Source organism: Rattus rattus, chromosome 2 (assembly GCF_011064425.1).
Source record: "Rattus rattus isolate New Zealand chromosome 2, Rrattus_CSIRO_v1, whole genome shotgun sequence".
In the NCBI taxonomy this organism is placed as follows: Eukaryota; Metazoa; Chordata; class Mammalia; order Rodentia; family Muridae; genus Rattus; species Rattus rattus.
Genome location: NC_046155.1, coordinates 188,926,159 through 188,939,125, shown reverse-complemented (window position 1 = coordinate 188,939,125; position 12,967 = coordinate 188,926,159).

Below are 12,967 nucleotides of genomic sequence, written 5' to 3'. Positions count from 1 at the left end.
ATAGATACCAATGTTCTGCTTAGGTCAACTTGAACTAACCTACCATCAGCTGGGGAAAGAGTTTCAGTTGGGGAAATGTCTGGATTCAGTTGGCTTGTGGACATGTCTATGGAAGATTGCCTTGACTGTTAATTGATGTAGGAAATCCTGCCAACTGTGGGTGGAACCATTCCCTAGGCTAGGCACTGAAAGAGTGAAGAAAACTTGCTGAGTATAAGCAAGCAGGCAGGATATATGTTATGCGATCATCTGCTTCAAGCTCCTGCCATGTGACTCCTCCACAATGATGGACTGTCACCTGGAATTGTAAGCAGAATAAACCTTTCCCCCCTCATGTTGATTTTTGTCAGCGTATTTTATCACAGCAACAAAAAATAAAACTAGGCCACCGAGGTACTGAGCAGCTACTTAGCTTGCTCACTGACACAGGGCTCGTGTCATACTAATATTTTCTAACAGTTTAGAGTTTAGACTTAGTCAGCCTGGTGCCTAAGATTAAAACAACAATAATGTGGTGACATAATAAGGCTTCTGTCCCTGTCAATCAAACACAGGTCAAGGGTTTTGTATAGGATAATTAAAGACTTTTCACAAGTATTCCTAAAGAGGATCACCCTGGATACTCCCATTGGACTGGGTTTCTAGCCCAAAGGGATTTGCTGTGGATCTCTGTGAGCATGGCCACCCCACACTCAACACATTCTTCTTTGTAACCTTCCTCTCACTGAGTTCATCCTATGAGCATCAGGTTTCCCTGAGGAAATGTTGACAAAGTCCTTCCATGGTACCACTCTGTAATCTGCTGTTTGCCTTCTGCCCTCACTAGTCTTCTTTATAGGGTCTTTCCTGAATTCAAGGGTCTGCTTGTTACTTCATACCTCAAGACTCAGGACTGTTCAACAGCTATGCCAGACCAAACAGATGATCTCCCAGGCACCAAACTGATGCTCTTCTGTGTATCAGGTAATCCTTTCCTCTCCCAGTGGACAGTAGAGTCTGACCTCTCACACCCTCCCTTACAGCTGCGCTCTACACTGGCTCATGCCTTGTGCCCTTGTTTGAGGGTGCTGAGAATTGACAGGACAGGGACCTCCTGCTCACTTTCATGGTCAGGAACTTTGCTCTTCTTTGAATAAGTTAGTGAGTGTTTTTGGTAAACTTTTGGAGAACAGAGCTAGGGAATATTAGGACTGTGGTAGCTAACTGGTGACCTTTGTGGGACCCATTGATTCAGCATTCTTGTTCTTCACCAACAATGGTTGTGCTTCTGATTAAAAACTGGCCGTGTGGGGGAGTGTGGGTATAGGTCACAAAGCTACACTGGAAACCATGGCAGGGAACAAAAGGGTCTTTGAGTAGGGGTGGGGGTTAATACAATACCTATGACATGAAAGTGTTACTGGATGATTACTGGCACAGGAGGGAGCCCAGTGAGCCAGGTCTGGAAGGAAAGAAGGTACAGGGAGAGGATGAACAAAAAACTATTACTTCCTCTGTTAATTTTTAAAAACAACCTTTAATCTTTGCATTTCCCTTTTAGATAGGAACAATTCTGGGTCAAAAATTTTGAAGATAGTTTGGTGACCCCATCCCTCCACTGGGGGTTCTGTCTATTACTGGAGGTGGTCCCTTCAGGTTCTGTCTCCACATTATTGAGCATTTCAGCTAAGATCATCACCACTGAGTCCTGGAAGTCACTCATATCCCAGGTCTCTGGGACTTTCTAGAGGTTCCCCTTGACCCCCATACCTCACAGTTACATATTTCTACTCATTCTCCTGGACCTCTGGGCTTCTCTCCTTTCTTCCCCGTACTTGATTCTGCCCCTCCCCCTCCCCTTCCCCTCTCCCACCCAGGTCCCTTTCTCTCTTTCTCTGGTAATTATCCCCCCCTTCTAATTGGGATTGAAGCATCTTTACTTTGGCCTTCCTTCTTGTTAAACTTCTTATGCTGGGGCAAAAATGGAGCAAAGATTGAAGTAAAGGCCACCCAGTAACCAGGTCAACCTGGGATCCATCCCATGGGCACTGACACATTCAAACCCTAACACTATTACTGATACTATGTTGTGCTTGCAGACAGGAGCCTAGCATGGCTGTCCTCTGAGAGGCTCTACCAGCAGCTGACTGAGACAGATGTAGATACTTATAGCCAACCATTGGAATGAGGTTGGGGACCCCCAAGGAAAAGATAGGAGAAGGACTGAAGGAGCTGAAGGGGATGGCAACCCCATAGGAAGACCAATAGTGTCAACTAACTCAGACCCCTGGGAACTCCCAGAAATGAAGCCACCAACCAAAGAGCATACATGTGCTGGTCTGAGGCCCTGGACACATATGTAATAGAGAACTGCCTTGTTTGGTCTCTACGGGAGCGGATGCACCTAGTCCTGTAGAGATTTGATGCTCCAGGGAAGGGAAATGCGGGACATGGATGGATGGGTGGGTGGAGGAAAACCCTCTCAGAGGCAAAGAGGAGGAGAGATGGAGTGAAGAACTCTTGGAGGGCGGATGGGAAGGGGCGGGGGAGAACATTTGGAATGTAAATAAATAAAACAATTTTTAAAACTTGCATTTCCCCTAGCTTGAGGAAGAGTGGTTGAATTTGAAGGTCGGTGTGTGGGTTCTACCTAGGCACAACCTACCTAGGCACAACCATTCATCAGTAGCTTAATTTTGTGGAGAGATTATTTCTAGCTATTTCTTGGTTAGTTACAATAACCAGAAAGTATGGCACATTTATAGGGATAACCAGGCAAGAACAACTTTTCTACAGGAAGTCCAAACTGCAAATGAAAACACCAACGGGGAGATAGTGTTTGTTTTCTTTTTTTGTGACAAGATCTTATATTGCCTTGGCTGGTCTTGAGACCTAAAACCTCTGGGCCTGCTGCCTCTGCCTCTGGAATGCTGGGATAGCAGCAGTACGTCACCACTGGTTTTATTTGGTGCTGGAGATAGAACCAGGGTTTCATATGTGCTATGCAAATACTCTACCAACAGAACTACATTCCTAGCCCCAAAGAGAAACCTCCATGTTCTCTATTGATTTCAGCCTCTTGTAAAGTCAACCATCCAGATTATCCAACTAACTAACCAACTATTTAATCAACCAATCAACTCCCAAACAAGCCAGCCAACCAGCCCAGCAGACAAGCAAACGTGCTTGTTCTTTGCAGTAGCAGGTGGCAGACTGAGCAGGATGGTACACGGATGGACGGTGTCTGTCTTTGATCACGATCTAGTGGAGGACTGCTTTGATTTACGTTTCTGGCGCGGGATACAGAGGGTATGCGTGCCGTGGGACCCACTGGCTCTGTCTACACTGTTCCCTTCAGCTCGTGATGATTTTGTCAGGCTTTGCTGTAAACAAGATTGCGCCCAGCCTCTGCTGCTCATTTTTCCTGTTCTGAATGCCACACATTTTTGCAGTGAATGCTCATGCCAGCCGAGCCTGTTTAGGGGCCTCTCGTAAAATGCTCAGATGGAATTAAACGCAAAGTAATTTGGGATTTCAGGGAGAAAGTGTTTTGGGGGAATTTATTTTCATGTTCAGCTCCTAAGGCTTCTGGTAAACTAGAAGAAATCACATACTTTTGATTCTCTTGTGTCCTACACATATACATGCTGTCTTAATTATTTTTCTGATGTAGGGATAAAATATCCTAACAGAAGCAGCTTACAGGACAAAACTTTGTTCTCACTCACAGTTTGGGTAAAGAAGTTATAGCGGAAGTATGTGAGGCAGCTGGCCGTGTCTCCTCTACAGTTGAGATCATTGGATGCTCCTGCTTAGCTCATATTCTTTTGTACAGGATGGGATCCCAGCATAGAGACAGGTGCCGCCCAGAGTGGGCAGTCTTTCCATCTCAGTTAACCCAATCTAGGTAATCCCCCATAAACAAGCCCAGAGGGCTGTTTCCCAGGTCATACTAAGACTCATCAAGTTGCCAACATATACCCACCATCACACCTTCGTTCCGGTGGGTTTGCGTGCATGCGCACATGCATATGTGTGGGTTTGCATGCATGCGCACATGCATATGTAATTTGACCAGTGTGACATTGCTATTGCTTGTTCTTCGCTTCAATTCCTGTTATTCCTTAGACCTCTCTTCTTTTTATCTTTTCCTAAGGATAAGCTGTGCCTTCAGTTTCGATTGTCAGAGAAAATTAATGCTCTTTGTAAATTAGGTACTGATCATATCCTGAAAACAGGCAGTGCATATGTGTGTGTGTGTGTGTGTGTGTGTGTGTGTTGTATGTTCGTGTGCAGAAGTAATCAAGGAGAGGATGCATGAACGTGCTCTCTCTCTTCTTTTTATACTTACTGTAAGATATTCTGTTCTTCCCAAAGTGCCTGATTCTGCCCAGAAGCCCCCAGCATTTCAGAGACAAGCAGAGCCCGAGCTCCTCTCTAGAAGCAGGAATACTCTGAGAAAGAAAGTTTCCGATTTCTTCCCTTTGTGGAATTTGTGGTCCAGTGTGAGGAGGGAACCCTGCCCAGCTTCTCTACTTTGCTTTCAGACAATCTTCATCTTACAGATGAGGGAGACAAGACCTAAGGAGCTTACGAAGCCTTTACTTCTTCTCCACCACTGTTGGAGCTGAAGATGTAGTCTTTCCCAGATAGAGATACCACAGAAGAGGACACAGCAGTTCAGGATTCCATAGGGAGCCCTGGAGAGAGTTCTGAGGTACTTTTCTTCATATAAGAGGTCAGCCTGACTCAGCAGATAACCATACTTCAAATGGGAAGAATTCAGACACTCCTCAAAGATTGCCACACTTCCCTCTTAACTGTGTTCTTAATCATTGAGCGGCGGGTTGGAGTGGACAGCTCCTCCCTCTGGGATCTGTGGGGCTCAGAGGCTCCTTAGCCTCTTGGTCCCTCAGGTTTCTTGTGGTATATTCTCCATCATTTTCTCTGGCATAATATGTGGCAAATGTTACCACAACTGTCTGAGAGCCGGGAGTCACGAAGCTACTCTCTCGTTAGAGTGATTGCTCTGTTCTGAGGGACATTGGCTATTTTCACATTTTAGATGATTCTGCCAGGAAAACATTAAATTACCCATAACACCTGACAGACTTCTCTGGGAGCAAAGCAGCAGTTTAGCCTAGAGTGATGTTAATACGCCCCTTTAAAATAAAAATAAAGAGGGGGTGTCAATTAAGCCACTTATGTTATTCGTTCAGCTCACCATGGAGAGCTTGGAGTGGGACTAGGGGTCCAAGTGAAGCATTACAACATTGCAGGGTTGGTTGGAGAAATAATCTGGGTGAAGGAGGAAGCCAGAGCAACTTCAGCATCAGACTCCTTCTGAGCCAAGTGGAAAGGAGGTGTCAGGAAGAGGAAGAATTTCTAGGGGCTCAAGATGCAGAACTGACTCAGTTGGCCCTGGTTCTTAGCCCAGATCCTTTTTCTAGCCACATGACCCTCTAGGTACAGACCTGCAAGGTTAAGTGGCCCTGAATGAGCAAGTCTGAGGGATGGTAGACTTGTCTGGTGGGCAGACTGTCATCCAGTCAATAAACTAAATGGCTTCATCTAAGGTTGTACCATGTACAGGAGGTCCATCCTGGCCCAAGAGGGTTGTAGTGATGGGGTCTCATGGAGACGGATCCCTGCTAGACCACTTCCCAAGCAGGTCTATTTATGATGATTCCAGGTGTCTTTGTTACTTTTCTATTGCTATGACAAAACACCATGACCAAGACAACTTATAAAGGACAGTATTTAACTGGGGAATTGCCTACAGTTCCAGAGGGTGAGTCTATAACCATCAAGGTAGGGAGCATGGCAGTGAGCAGGCAGGCATGGTGCTGGAGCTCGGAGCTTTCATGTTGAGACAAACACCATAAGGCAGAGGAAAAGCTATCTGGAAAAGCCCACCTTCAGGGACACACCTCCTTCAACAAGGCTAGTCCCTCCTGAATAGTTCCACCAACTGGGGACTGAGCATTTGAATATATGAGCCTATAAATGGGGCCACTCCCTCAAACCACCACACCGGGTAACCTTGGACCAGAGATGGCATGGCTGAGCTTTGAGCAGCAATGGGTTTTGCCTCCATGTCTTGGTGTTTGTGGAATGACTTAGGTCAAACTGAGCAATTAGGTGAACCCTGTACATCCATCTGTTAGTAAGAGGGAAACAGTATTTGTTTTCAAATCGCAAATCATCTTTTCTATTACATTTTCCTTTTTAATATGTATGTATGTGTGTGCGTGTGTGCATGTGTATGTGTGTGTGTGTGTGTGTGTGTGCATTCCTGTATGTGCCTATGAGTACTCGCATGTCACAATGAGTAGGTATGGATATGGATGTATAAAGCAATGCCAGGCATCAGTCTACAGCTCTACCCTGCTTAAGTCAGGCCACTTGTTTGCTGCAGCATAGGCCAAGATGTCTGGCCTCTGAGTATCAGGGGATTCTCCTGTCTTCATCTTTCTTCTTGCCTCGAGAGCTCTGGGATTGTGCCAGGCTTTATGTGGGTGCTGGGATGTGAAACTCAGGCTCTCATGCTTGTAATCAAGCGCTTTACTCACTGAGCCACCTCCCCATCCCACTTTCCATCCTTATTGAGTAGTCTTCGGACAAAGAAAATCTAAAAACCGAATGCGGCCCATTAATGCCTCTTAAACTACAAAACAAATAGGCAAGAAAGCTTTGCAAGTAGCAGGTGCGGGGGCTATCTAGAGCTCAGTGAGGTGTGCTGTGCTTCTGAGCTGAAGGAAAATGAATTTAATTTGTCTGATTTATTAGAGATGAAGCCCCTAAAATGCACTTGACAACTTAATACAGTATGGATGATGTAGTGAGGAGCTTCTGATGACCACACATGCACATGATGTTTTGCACACATGCACACACACTCCTGAAAGGTTTCATTCTCTAGGTTCTTGGCAGTGAGTTAACGATTCTTCCTTTCCACTGAGTTTAGAGAAACTGTGTGCTAGTAGTCTGTTGAGTGGCTTTTTATTTAAAATGAGCAGCCAATGCTCATCTCCACAACGTGAGGCAGATATCGTTACTATTCTTGCTTCCCAGATGAACAGGGCGAGAGGTAGCTAGAACAGGAATCAGCTGAATTCAATGCTGAACAGCAAGACTGCAGAGCCCATGGCCTAAACCTCATATTTACTTGCCGGGCTCTGTGCCTGCACCAGGAGGCCCCTGACAAGACAACAGCAAACACGGATTAAAATGAATTGAGTTGAACCACATCTATGGTGCCCGTGTGTCAGTGGTTTACAGCTGGAGCTATTTGGCTTCCCGGGGGACATTAGGCAATGTCTGGAGACATTTAAGTCATCATAAGTATTGGGGGAAGGGGGGAGGTAGATTGCTATTAACATTCAGTACGTAGAGGCCAGGAAGGCTGCTGGATATTCTGACACACACGGGATAGGCCCTCATGATTAAACAGAACACTCTGATTGAAAGCGGCCATTGTGCCAACTGTGGGAAAATCTGTTAAATGTCGCTTTGGTGACATTTTGTGAAATATTGAGGCAAGATTACCCCCAGCAATCACAGCACCAAGAGACTTGAGCCCATCATATGTTTTCTAAGGAGCTTTTGAGTAATATCATTGTTGACTCTCTTTGATGGACAGTTGCTGGGTGTTAGGAATCAAGAGTCACCCTGGTTGTTTTCCCAGGAGAAGGCATTCCTTCTGATTCCAGGACAACAGGCCACTCCTGTTGCCTTGGAGACACTCCACCAAGCAGAAGCTTATGTTTCTGTCTGAGGCGCAGGAGAACTTCGGATTGCAAACTGTGTGTGTGTGTGTGTGTCTTCCTTTGTACAATTTTAAAGAAAACTATGCAGACATTTCTAAAAAGGTCTGCTTTTCGACTAAAGAATTTCTAAACATGGGCCAACTGTGTTAGAGCTGCATGGCCACCCCTCACAATCTGCATTCACGCCTGATCACTTAGAATCATAAAAGCAGATGCCATCCATGTGGTTTATAATGCTCGAACCTACAGTCTTGTGCATACTAAACATTAGCTCGACCATGGAGACACACCCCAATCCTGCTTAACAGTATTTGACCTGAAGAAAAATACCGTATAGTCTAGAAAGTGGCTTTCAATTTTAATTAGCTCACTGGTTTTTAGTATTGAGCATTGCCCCTAGGACTTCACATGGGGTGCATAAGCACGCACCCAGCCACCAAACATCATCTTTGATTCCTACTTCTTTTTGTTTTTACTTTCCATGAATACTTAGGTGCCGGAGTTTGATGTTACTTTCATAACTTATTCATGCTCTTACAAATATTATTTTATACCATTGTACACATCTTTGCAAATAGCACCTTCTAGATGTTTTCTCATACAATAAACCTTCATACCTATTTCATAATGGGAGGGCCCACATCACAAATCTCTGAGTCGGATCTCTCCATTCAGCAACCCCTACAAGGTTGAACAAGTCATAATGTTTGCCGGAGCTCAGTGATGGTTCTGTGGACAGCACTGTAGTTCACTGGAGTATAAGCCTGTTGTTTTCTCAGGCCCTGGGTCCACTGTGCTCCTTGCAGCCATAAGAGGGGTGCCTAGGAGTCATCTGGAGAAGGCGGTTTAGTGGGTGAATCACTTGCTGCACAAGCCTGACAACCTGAGTTGCAGATGAAGCAGCATACACACATGTGTCATCTCAGCATCATGACCCTGTCAGGATTGGGAAAGAGAGAAAGGAGGATTTCTGGAAACTCACCTTCCCATTAGTCAGGCTTACACAGCTGAGAAAAACATGGGAGAAAGCAAAGACTGACAACTGAGCTTGTCCCATAACCTTCATATGTGTGTCACGGCATGTGTGCATACACACTCAGATGTACACATATAATACACATGGCATACATACATCTATACTCATACACACACATATCACATACACATGTACACATTACATCATGGTTAAGTGTGCATTCACACAAACACATGTACACGTATCATACATAACATACACATCATGGCATGCATGTATCCATACTCACATACACTTATGCCTACACACACATTATATCTATCACATCCAGCCCATACTTGTACATGTATATCCACAGCCATACATAGAGTAAGTCAATGCCAGCTAAATTCTACTATTAATTGGACCAATTTCTGGCTTAATTATATTAAGTACAGAGATTATTCATCAAAAGCTGAATAGATAATATGTTTAGAAATAAATGTAGGTTTAAAATAATAAGTTCAGATCTTGTTAAAAATTGTTAATATGTATGACTGGTTCTTAAAATGGAAGGAGCACTAACGTAAATGTCAGACATTTGAAATGAGCAAGAGGCAAATATTGATGTGAACTTTGGAGGTGGGAACTTTGCAAATGGATTCTACGAGTCCTGAACTTCAAAACCAGACAGAAGACCTAGAAGGGGATAAAGCAGTTTTGTGACTGTTTCTGGTGAGGCATTTGGAAAGTGCTGTGTCCAATCCAGAGGGTCTGAGATGTTGCCTCGGACGTGTTCGAGGACCTTGTCCATTTAGGTTCCCATGCTTCCCTTCTTCCCTTGGGAGCAGGTGTCCTGGAATCCCCGTTCCTGGTCTTTAACACGGAAGATTTCCAGCAGTCAACAGTCTCTTCCAATGTGACTTCTAATAAAACAAAGTGCAGAGGAGTGTTTCCCAGCATATTCTGAGAATCATGAAGTGGGCCCGGGCAAAGCCCACTGGATCGTCTTGCATAACTACAAGGCTTTGGAACAAGGAACGTAGCAATGTTTCCTGGCCTAAGCAGGGGTCTCCTGAAAGCTGCTGAATCATCATGTAGAGTCCCTTCCAGTAGAATTGCCTCGATGGATGGCAGACAGCAGTGGGAGCTGAATGTGTAGCACAGTGACCCGACAACGCTGTGACCATATTCACCAAGGTTAAGTGGGCAGGGGAACTTCCCCTAGTGTGGGAGCCTGAACACAGTGAGATTTCTCTGAAAATAGCAACCAGTCCACGGACATCAGCGTCTAGTCACTCATCATTGGCATGGAAGTGGGGAGGTAGAAGGAATAGCAGAGGCTGGCTATAGCATCACCAAAAGTAAGGTCAGACAACGCTCTGTCCTTAGAAATGAAGACTGACTGCTGTGTTCTAGTGGACCCCGAGCTCAGGTGGGAGATTGTGTTTAAGACACAAGATGAGCACAGGATTCACCATCACCTGGGAGGGAGCTACCTGCAGCCACCCAGGAGCACCTCAAGCCTAGTCCTAGGGAGCTAATCTAAGGATCCATGTGTATTCCGGCCTGTGCTGCCTCAGGCTGTGCGTTGCCACAGGAGAAACCTCTTTAACCAACGCACTCCTCCAGGGCCACAGTTTAAGGGCTCGGTGGGTAAAAAGGCTTGCTGCCAAGTCTGAGTTCAATCCCTGAGACCATATGGTGGAAAAATCAATTCTCTCTCTCTCTCTCTCTCTCTCTCTCTCTCTCTCTCTCTCTCACACACACACACACACACACACACACAAACCACACACACACACACAAGTAATAACTGTAAAAATGATTAAAAGACATATTCCAAAATACTGAGCTTTATTTATTCTACCTCTGAAAAACATGTGTTTAATTTGTTTGTAACATGACAGGGATGAGGAGATGACTCAGTGGATAAAGTGCTCACCATATGGGTGGGTGTGGTAGCTGGCCTTTATTTCATTGCTCAGGGGTAGGCATTGGGGTATCTCTGGAGCAAGCAGATGACCTAGGGCTACCTGCACTGGAGAGTTGAGACACTAACTCATTGAATATAATGGAGAACGATCTTCCACAGGTCAATCTCAGGCCTCAACATACATATGCACATGCAACCCCCATATCTGCCCACATACATAGGAGCAAGAACACACACACACACACACCACACACACACACACACACACACACACACACACACACACACGTACACATGTAGACATGCAAGAAAAAATGTAGCACGTGTTTATGTGTGTGTGTTTCTCATGATCTGCTTTGCAATGTAACATGGCCATATTCCTTTTCCTTTGTAACCAAATTCTGATGTCCTAACCTACAAAATCGGAAATCCACCATCTCCCCCCACAGACTCCCATTTCCCTCCCCTCTGTGAAAACAGCTTGAGGGTTTGCTTAGTTTGGAAGTCAGTGTTTAGGTAGCCAATGGGAGGGTCTGATTGGCTACACAGGTTCAAGTTTGTGGTGAGCGCATCCCCACAGCTGTCAAGGCCATTTGGGTGTCGAATCAGCCAATTGACACTGGTCTCCTGCTGTGGGCATATCCCACTGATGTAGGTTCTGAGGGCCCCTGGTACCCTCCATGCCTTCCATGCTTTGTAAAAATATACTTCAAGATGACCACTGCCTCTGTGACTTAAGCGTTGAGATACATGACAAACTAATACATGGAAAATTTGAACTTTTGGGAAAAATGGATCGGGAAGTTGATTGAAAGCTACAAATATGTATTTTTGTTGCAGAAAGGCTTCTGCCACGTGCATAATGTGTCTCAGGCACAGCCCCACAGCTCCACCTGCCTAATGTACCAAGCCCTCTCCATAAGCACACACACGAACACATGACATTCATACCCTACTGATAGCATATTAACATTCATTACTTCAGGGCAGGCGGTCCATATTCATACCTGTCACACAGCTGAGACTGATGGGCCTAGTGGGCTCCTTACAGAAGAAATTACTCCAGCGGTGAAGAAGTGGTGATAGTTGGTCCTTAGAAAAAGGGAGCAGATGTTTCTATGACTCTCAGTGGTGGACCGTAGAAGTGATCCACATGCCTCTGTGTGGGAGTCCTCCATCTGCTCAGATCCTGGCCTCCTGCCCTCTGCCCAGCTGGAGGGCAGCTGCCCATGGCTTGTTCTGATGCTCCACGAGGGCTCTCTCATCACCCCTTACACAAACACCTTCTTGTCTGCTGCCCCTGAGGGAATGTTTGCCATCAAGTAAGCCTAAGCTAAAACGAGCTGAGGAAAGAAACCTCTGCACCTGTTTGGAGAAGAAATGAAAAGCAAATTCGGAATATTTAGAATTAGCCTGGGCGTTTGTTTGTTAATTTGTTTTAGCTAGAGATCTAAATGCAAGGCAAAGTTGGTTTTGAAAGATGACTCATGTCTAATTCAAAGTGTTTAGATGCTGCCTTCCATTTTTATCCCTCCCTAAGCTGGTAGAGCATTGCCCATGCCTAATTTAAGGTTGAGTGGGACTGAGGAGCTCCCCAAAGCTTTCTGTGCTGGGCAGTACTGAGAACTATTGACCAGAAATGATGATAACTATTGACCAGAAATGATTGCAGTGTTCTTATGCCAGGCACAGTGGGGCATCAGATGCTTTAGCATAAGAGAGTTTAGTTCTCAGGGCTGTCATTCAAATGACTACTCTACTGGTCACTCCCCTTTCTGACTTGAGGTAGAGCTGCTGTTGGGTGTCATCCGTAGTAAGCTGTCAAGAAGATGAGGAAAATTTTTAACATCTTTGTGTCTCACATTGATTACAGGACCACATGAGCTTCCATAGTTGATATATAACATGAGATCATCATCATGCATCTCAAATAAAATCTATTTGTAGTACAGAAAGCCAGGCTATTGGAAGACTCATCCTTCAAGTCTGTCTTACATGTAAGTGGACACTGCCAGAAACCCACTCGCTGTGCCACCTCTAACATAGGATAAACAGATTTGTGTGTTTGTGTGTTTGGTTAGCTAACATTTATTACCTCTCAGATGGTGTAGTTGGTATTGGTAAAGAAAGTGGAGAGTTATAGAAGACAGTGCTAAAGAGTAGTTTGTAATCCCTTCCCCTGGTAGGGTCACAATCTAATGTAACCACAGGTATAGAAGAGTGGCAGGACTGTGTGATTCTAGGTGAAAATCTGAGACAGTTGTGGCCAGAATACAAGCTTTAAGGGGAGAGACGCTTCTGCCTTGGCAGTTGTGTGTTAGGGCTGCT